Source organism: Gopherus flavomarginatus, chromosome 2, assembly GCF_025201925.1.
Source record: "Gopherus flavomarginatus isolate rGopFla2 chromosome 2, rGopFla2.mat.asm, whole genome shotgun sequence".
NCBI classification, from domain to species: Eukaryota; Metazoa; Chordata; order Testudines; family Testudinidae; genus Gopherus; species Gopherus flavomarginatus.
Window position 1 is genome coordinate 132498765 of NC_066618.1, and position 8283 is coordinate 132507047.

At 47.5% G+C, this 8283-nt stretch overlaps 1 non-coding gene across 1 annotated transcript; it reads right to left on the bottom strand.

Moving 5' to 3' along the window:
• Positions 1-7314: 7314 nt before the first annotated feature.
• TRNAV-AAC (transfer RNA valine (anticodon AAC)) lies at positions 7315-7387 on the bottom strand. The gene has a single exon. It is a non-coding gene; the product is annotated as a tRNA-Val (tRNA).
• Positions 7388-8283: the final 896 nt, after the last annotated feature.

Below are 8283 nucleotides of genomic sequence, written 5' to 3' on the forward strand. Positions count from 1 at the left end.
AGGCCAGTGACACACATAATACCAGAGACCCTCCTCTGCTGCAGAACACTTTGGGAACAGAGCACAGGAGCCGTATTGCACAGTGTCAAATATCTCCTGTTTGCTCAAGTGAAACTGGGGGTTAGGTCTGGCATAACTGTCCCATACCCCTAATCATTTTTGTTGCCCTTTTCTGAACCTTTTCCAATTCCAATATATTCTATTTTTGAGATGGGGTGACATGTGCATGCAGTATTCAAGATGTGGGTGTATCATGGATTTATTTGCTGTTTTTACAAATATGATCTATGAGATATTCTGTCATATCTATCACTTTCTTAATTATTTCCTACATTGTTCACTTTTTTTCACTGCTGCTGCACATTGAGTGGATGTTTTCAGAGAACTATCCACAGTGACTCCAAGATCACTCTCTTGAGTGGAAACAACTAATTTAGACCCCATCATTTTGTATGTATAGTTGGGATTGTGTTTTCCAATGGGCTGCACTATGTGCTATCCTGTCATCTAGTACTGCTGAGATCCTGGATTCAGTAATATCCCTGCCCTTCCTGTTCCCTTTCTCCACCGAACCCCGCCAGCCCATGCTTCCTGTTCCCAGCTTCCCCAGGATTCTCGCACTGTCTCTGAACCTCTCTGTCAGCAAGAAGCAGTGCCAGGGACACTTGCCCTCTGTCTGGAGTCTTCGATTTCTGGGACATGGATTTACTTTCTCTGTGTTGTAAGAGGCTCTGTCATAATGAGTGTCTGTGATGTTACCCAGAGTACAATCTGGACTGTTAAATAGCTGTACCTCAGTCCTCCAGCATGGGGTGCCTTTTCCACTGTTTTCCCGCGAGAACAGCCCCTCTTGGCCAATTAACACACAGTCTCCAGCATGTAACTCACTCCCAGCTACACAGTATTGAGTGCTGCTAGACAGCCACTCATGAATTACACCTCAGGAGAAAACCAGCAAATTCTCAAGTGCCCAACTTTCCCCCAGAAATGTGCATCTTGCACTGTCCAGCACGCTACTGAACGACCCAAGCTCATATGAAGTCTGTCATTTCATCAGCGGAAAATGACATGCACCAGCTTGTTATCCCAAACAGAGTTTCCAACACACTTCAATCCACACATACTGGTTAGATGAACAATAAACCAAGATTGTTAACTACCAAAAACTAAAACTAGGCCCAGTCCATGAAAGGGGCACTCCCAGGAGAGACTGTATAAAGGCTGGAACATGAAACACCTTTGTAAACCTGAGACAGCTGCCTTGGGGACAATGACAGGGAGAATCCCCCAAAGTGACTCCTTTGTTTCTGCTCTTCTCTGGCCTCCGATTGTTCCTTCCAACGTGGAGTACTTTGCACTTGTCTCTACTGAATTTGATCCTATTTACTTCAGATCATTTCTCCCGTTTGTCCAGATCATTTTGAATTTTAATCCAATCCTCCAAAGCACTTACAACCCCTCCCAGCTTGGTGTTGTCCGCAAACTTGATACGTGTAAGAGAGAGACTGTTACTGGGAGGGTTTCCCCATGTGTCAGAGGGTTACACCCTGGTGGGAGGGGGCTAGGCCTGTACTGGAATAAGGTCACTCTGTGCTTCACAGTGTGCTAGAACCTAGAATGTGCATTAGCAGGGGAAAAGCTGGGGGGAATCGGCTTGTGGAATGGACAAAAGCCTAGTCTGAATTCTCACACCTTGCCCTTTTCACCCCGGCAGGCCAGAGAATAACATCCATGTTTCGCTGCAGATCATCTCGTCCTCCCAGGGGCAAGGAAATGGCTGCAATGGAGCTGGCTCAGGTAAGAGATTATCAGGGTGGCGGGCTCTGCTTGGAGGTTGAGGAGCAGTAAATGCATAAGAGGGTGGGAATTGCTAGAGGTGGTGGGAAGCAGGAAATATCTCGGGTGGAGAAAGGGAGGGGACAGCATGTGACAAACCTGCTGAGACTTGTGTAGTGTAGGGCGTGATGGGTTGTCACCCCCAGGAGGCAGTTTGTGGAGCTTCTGGGAACTGCTGTGTCCTCTAACCCTCACGCTGGGCTGGCCCTTCTCACACTGCTTTGCTGGAGATTTCGCCAGCCTCTCCAGGGCCTGTTATCACCCAACACAACAGCAGGTGGCGCCATGCAGCCAACTAAGCTACCTGAGTGCGTTACCTAAGCCACTCAAGGACAGATAGAAGACAAGAGCCAATTTCCCACTCCCCAACCTTGCACACTTGCTGTAGTATAAATCCAGAATGATACCATCTTATAGTGCACAGGGATCTCTATAATACAAGCTCATTAATGTAGTTCCCCTTCCCCTCGATATGGGACAGATGTGCACAACAAGCTGAGATTTTCCCCAGACACTTCACTCAAAATACGCTGGTTAAGATAAAGCATCAAACAAGTTTATTAACTGCAGAAAGATAGATTAAGTGATTATAAGTGATAACAAACAGATCAAAGCAGATTATTTAGCAAATAACCAAAACTCAGACTAAGCCTAACATACTAGATGGATAGAATTTGAATTAGCAATTTCTCACCCTGACTGATGGTACAAGCAGTCCCCCAAGTTTCCATACACAAGCTAGAAATCTCTTGATCCTGGGAGCAGCACTTCCCCCACATCCGTTTTTGTTTCTCAGGTGTTTCCAGAAGTTCTCTTGTGTGGAGAATGAGGCCAAGAGATGATGTCACACCCCACCTTATGTAGCTTTTCCATATGGTGGGAACCTTTTGTTCCAAACTCAGTTCCTAGTCCAGTTTGTGGAAAAATACAGGTACTAAAATGGAGTTTAGTGTCATGTGGTCTGGTCACAGGCCCTGCTGAGTCATAGTAGCCATGACTCATAGGCTGGCTGAAACATTCACAGGAAGGCTAAGCTCTTCCACAGTCCATTGTCTTTGTTGAGCCATCAGCACTGTCTGGCTTCTTCATTGTTGTACCTGAAAGGCTCATTGTGGGTGTTACCCAGAGTAAGCACATTTGAAATACAGATACAGAGTCAATATCCATAACTTCAGATACGAACATGATATGTGCACACAAATAGGATAATCATATTCAGCAAATCAGAACTTTTCCAGTGACACCACACATGATGCATCTTCTACAAAATAGATCATAATTATGTCCTAATCATATTATAATCATACCACTATGATGAATATGGGGGTGTAGTGTCAGATAGGTCCTAATTTCAAGGCACAGGAGTTGGGAATGGAACTTCCCCTCTTTGTGGAACAGGAAATAACCCTCCAGCCAGGGCTGGGACAACTTCCCAGACTCTCAGCGATGGAGCCTGAATCTACTGACATTTCATTAATTACCACCAACCCCAATCTTTGTGGCAACTGTAAACTTTATCAGTGATGATTTTGTACTCTCTTCTAAGTCATGGATAAGAATGTTAAATAGCACAGGGCCAAGAACCAATCCCTGCAGGAACCTGCTAGAAAGAAATCCACTCGATCATGGTTCCCCATTTACTATCAGAGTTTTTAATCTATTTAATGTATGCCGTGTTTATTTTGTATCATTCTAGTTTTTTTTAGTAAAAATATTGTGCTAATCAAGTCATGTCCCTTACGGAAGTTTAGGTATATTACATCAATACTATTAGCTGCAACCAAACTTTTGATCTCATCCAATAAGGATATCCCGTTAGTTTGATAGGCTCTATTTTCTCTAAACCTTTGTTAATGGGCACTACAATTCTGACCTTCTAACTTCTATTCTTTATGATTGACTTCCCCTTTCTTCCATATATTTTATTTGGAGAGTGCTTGGATTCCTACCAGGGAGCCACTATCAGGGTCCAGAGACAGCCCCATCTCCTATATTAAGCTCTGGCTAGTAGCTATGTGATAAATGTGAAGACCCTGCTTCTGTCTGTCAGATGGGAGACACAAAGGTTCTCTCTTTCTACCCTCTGATGCCTCCTGGCTGCTGTAAGCAAGGTGGGGTGGGACTCTGTTAACATGTGCCTCCCGGAGCTTCCATTTCCCTGGTGCTGCTGTTCCGTGAATAGTGGGGTTGTGAGTGGGTCAGCAGGTACTGAGTATTGGACTCCTGCTCTTTCAGGGGCCGGTGACCTTCGAGGAGGTGGCTGTGTATTTCTCCAGGGAAGAGGGGACTCTGCTGGACCCCACTCAGAGAGCCCTCTACAGAGATGTCATGCAGGGGAACTATGAGACGATGGTCTTGCTGGGTAAGGATTCCTGTCCCTTCTGTTCTTGGAAGGGGAAATGAAGAGTGAAGGTTCATGCCACCCCCACAATGCCATCTGTACCCTGTCCTGTTTCAGCATCACCCCAATAGGCCAGTAACATACATACTACCAGAGACCCTCCTCTGCTGCAGAACACTTTGGGAACAGAGCACAGGAGCAGCATCACACAATGTCAAATATCTCCTCTTTACTCAAGTAAAACTGGGGTTAGGTCCAGCATAATGAACAGAAGCTTCCTACCCCCAGCCTTCTCTCAAACCCTGAGCCTTCTCTACCCAAACCAGAATGTGCTTGGGGTGTAACAAGCAGGTGGCTGGAGTCAGAGCTGCCAGTCCAGGGTTACTTATCATACAGACACTCAGTGCGTCCTTGAACGCTGGCTGGGAGTATCCAGACAGGGGAGCTCCAGCAGCAGAACACTGAATCTCACCCAGGATTACAGATGACACAACTCCTCGCTGATCTGGATTGCACCCCAGCATGTGAAAATGGCCTAGGTTGGTAGTGACATTTCTTGAGACATGGAGAGTCTTGCTCCCATATCACCAGGTGTAATAAAAATAACAGGAAAGGCCAAATATGGAAAACTGATTGTTCAGCTTGCTTTTGACCTGCATCATATTTTGCAATATATTCCAAATAAGGAAATTAACGTGCAACGTATGTGTCATTGTTTGTGGTTTTAAGCTGTAAAAGGCTTGTGTGATTTTTAGCTCAGGAACAGTATTCCAATAGCTGTCGCCCCCTGCGTGCTTGTAACCAAGAAAAGAGCCTCAGGCTGAGCTGATTCAAATATTAATCCTGTGGTCGTTTTCCACAACAGCCTCAATAGGTCCCTGTGATGGAATGTAAGGCTACATCTAGACTACCCACCGTATCGGCGGGTTAAAATCGATTGCTCGGGGATCGATATATGGCGTCTCATCTAGACGCCATATATCGATCCCCGAGCGCGCTTATATCGATTCCGGAACAACACCAACCCCAACGGAGTTGCTGATTTGACAGGGGGAGCCGCGGACATCGATCCCGCGCGGTGAGGATGGGTGAGTAATCCGATCTTAGATATTCGACTTCAGTTACGTTATTCACGTAGCTGAATTTGCGTATCTAAGATCGATTTCCCCCCGTAGTGTAGACCAGCCCTTAATGTCTTCACACCTTCCCCCTGCAGGAGAATGGCTGTTTGACCAGCTGTTTGCCTTGCTGTCTCTGAGGAACTGGTCTGTGGGTGTTCCCCAGAACTGTAACTTTTTCAGTAATATCATACTGTAAAATCTCACAATTTTACATACAGTGTTACTACACATTTTAACAGGAGGATAATATTCAGTAGGTTATGCATTTTCTAATGATACCTCACAAGCCGTTTTCCACTAGCAGGGTCTTCTCTGTTCACAGAATTTCTGATAGTTTGATGTCTGCTGGCACTGGATATCACTATTTTGGCATCTCTCTCTCTGTCTCAGTGAGCACCCGCTGTGGTTGTTGAAAGTCTGTGATGGGATCTATGGGATGCAACTGAACAGTGGGACCCCTGAGCCCTTTGTCCCACCACCTGGGCTCCCTCTCACACATGTGATGCTGAGACAAGCTGTGAATCTCTGGCAGATATTGCACTTACACAGACATCCGTAGGTAGGGACACAGCCAACTGAATTACATGAATGCTTCTGCAGCCACTCATAACACTAATGATAGAAAGTCGCCCCCCCTACAGCTCTGCAGCCTTGCACCCCTGGATCATACCATCTTGCCTTAATCAGAAGCCTGATCAGTGTGAGTTTATTACACAGGGTCCACCCCTCCCTCACTGTGAATAGTACATGAACCAGCCTTGTAATGGAGCTGAGATTTCCCAAGAACTTCAAGCAAAATACACCAGTTTAAGTAGAGCATAAAACAGATTTATTAACTACAGAAAGATGGAGTTTTAAGGATTATAAGTGGTAGGAATAAAAGATCAAAGTAAATTACCATGGAAATTAAAGATAAATTCACAATCTAAACTTTACACCTTATTACACTAGGGCGTAGTTCAGTTATGCACACAGGAAGGCTTAATGCTCGAGCTGCTGCACATGCTGGGCAGGCTTAAGGTCGGGCTCCCCATGGCAGGAGAGAAGAAGACTCGGCCCCTGGAGGGGCAGGCTGGGGCTTCCTGGATCCCATTTGCTCACAGCCAGCGCCCTGCCCCCACTCCCAAGTCATCCATGGCGCCGCCAGGTCGGCCAGAATGGAGCAGCAGTTTTCACTGCACTATCTCCACTTATGGCTTACAGGCAACTCCCAGACTCACCACAGTCCACCATCTCGGCCAGAAAGGAGCCCACTCAGCCTCACCATTGCTGCTTTTCCTTCCCCCCAGAACCCCGCTTCTCCTGGGCTGCAAGTAGCCATCCCTGGGATGCCAACAGGCAGCCACAGGGGTCTGTCTCTCAGCAGCCAACCGCACCTCCATGGGTTCAGCCCTCAGAAGGGCAGGTGGGGGTTTCCTGGATCCCAGTTGCTCACAGCCAGCCCAGCCTCCACCTCTAAAACCATCAGTCATGCCCCCAGGTTGGCCATAAAGGAGCCGCCATTCTCCACTTGGACTCAGCTTTGCTTGTTTTCCTTTCACCCAGAACCTCCCTTCTTCTCCTGGGCTGCAAGTAGCCACTCCTGGGAAGCCAAGAGGCAGGCACAGGATTCTACCTCCCAGCAGCCAACCACACCTCCCCAGGCTTTGCAGAATGAAGGGTGGTGCTCTACTAACCCCACTTAGCCGCACAGCTTCTTCCCTGCCTTCCTCAGCTCAACTTTCCTCTATTGCCCCATTCCTGCCTCACTTCCTCCTTTGGCCAGTCACGCAAAGGAGCCCAGCAGGAAGTGAGAGCCTCTATAGGCCAACCTCCAACAGCAGAGGTGGCCAAGCCACAAGCCTCCAAATGGTGACTGGCCTAACTACTCTAGGTTCTCCAGCCTGACACCAAGGTGCTTTCTCCACTGCTGTCAGCATCCTCTGTCATGCAGGGGTTGGAGTTATCCCAGGGACAGGCCAATAGGAGGAGTGCCCTTTCTGAATAACAAGGGGATCTGGGAAAAGGAAGCCAGCATGTTTCTGCCTGGTTTTGAACCAGGGACCTTTTGCGTGTTAGGCAAATGTGATAACCACTACACTACAGAAACTCCACCTACTGGGTTGTTGCTCACTCTGGCACAGACCGATGGACAAATCTAGAGAATGTGGTGGTAGCCCCTCGATAGGTCAGCTGGCAGGGCAGAGGACTGGAGCCAGCACTCAGGAAGTCGTCCTTACCTCGCCCGTGTGACTCCAGCTTGAGGGAGAGCTTCTTTTTCTTCTCCTTGCTGACAAAGAGCAAGAGAAGAATGAAAGGTCAGGTGGGCCAACTCGGTGCAGAAGCCCATGCTGTCTTTTCCTGCTGCATAGCCTGAAATGAGGGACTCGTGGCAGTTAAAGGAACTGCTGCACTCTCAGAAAACATCCCGCCCGTGCATAAAGGAGGATAGAAGAGCCTGTTAGTCTAGCACGCTCCCAACTGAACTGTTTCAGCAGCTGCTAGGTTTCTTTTTGGCCTGTTACTTTTCTGTCTGGGATGTTGTTGTCAGCTGTGGCACAGAAAAAGGACGTCATTGCGAGCTGCCCATGAAGATAAGATTAACTTTTGCCTTCCTTGCTCGGCTTTACTTGCTTCCTCACCCTATTCCTGCCTTAGTTCCTGTGTTACCTGAAGGCAACGGGGGCCCAGCAGTACGAAGAGGAAGTTAGACAGCTAGACCCTGGTGGCAAAAGTTCTACCACCGCTTGCCACCCCACTCTCTTCTCCCAGCTTCACATATTGACCGCCAGGGACTTGGTGCCCAGCAGCGCAACGGAAGGCAGTGGACAGAGCCACCCTCGCCTTGAAGCTCTGGCTCATTAAACCGTATCTTCAGTCGCTGATGGCCAATGAGAGACCAACAGCGCTTGCCATTTTAGCACTTGAAAATGCCATTGGTCAGTCACTGGATCTCTTTAATGCTGTTACATAACAAATGAAAATAGAATCTCAGTGTGACATTCT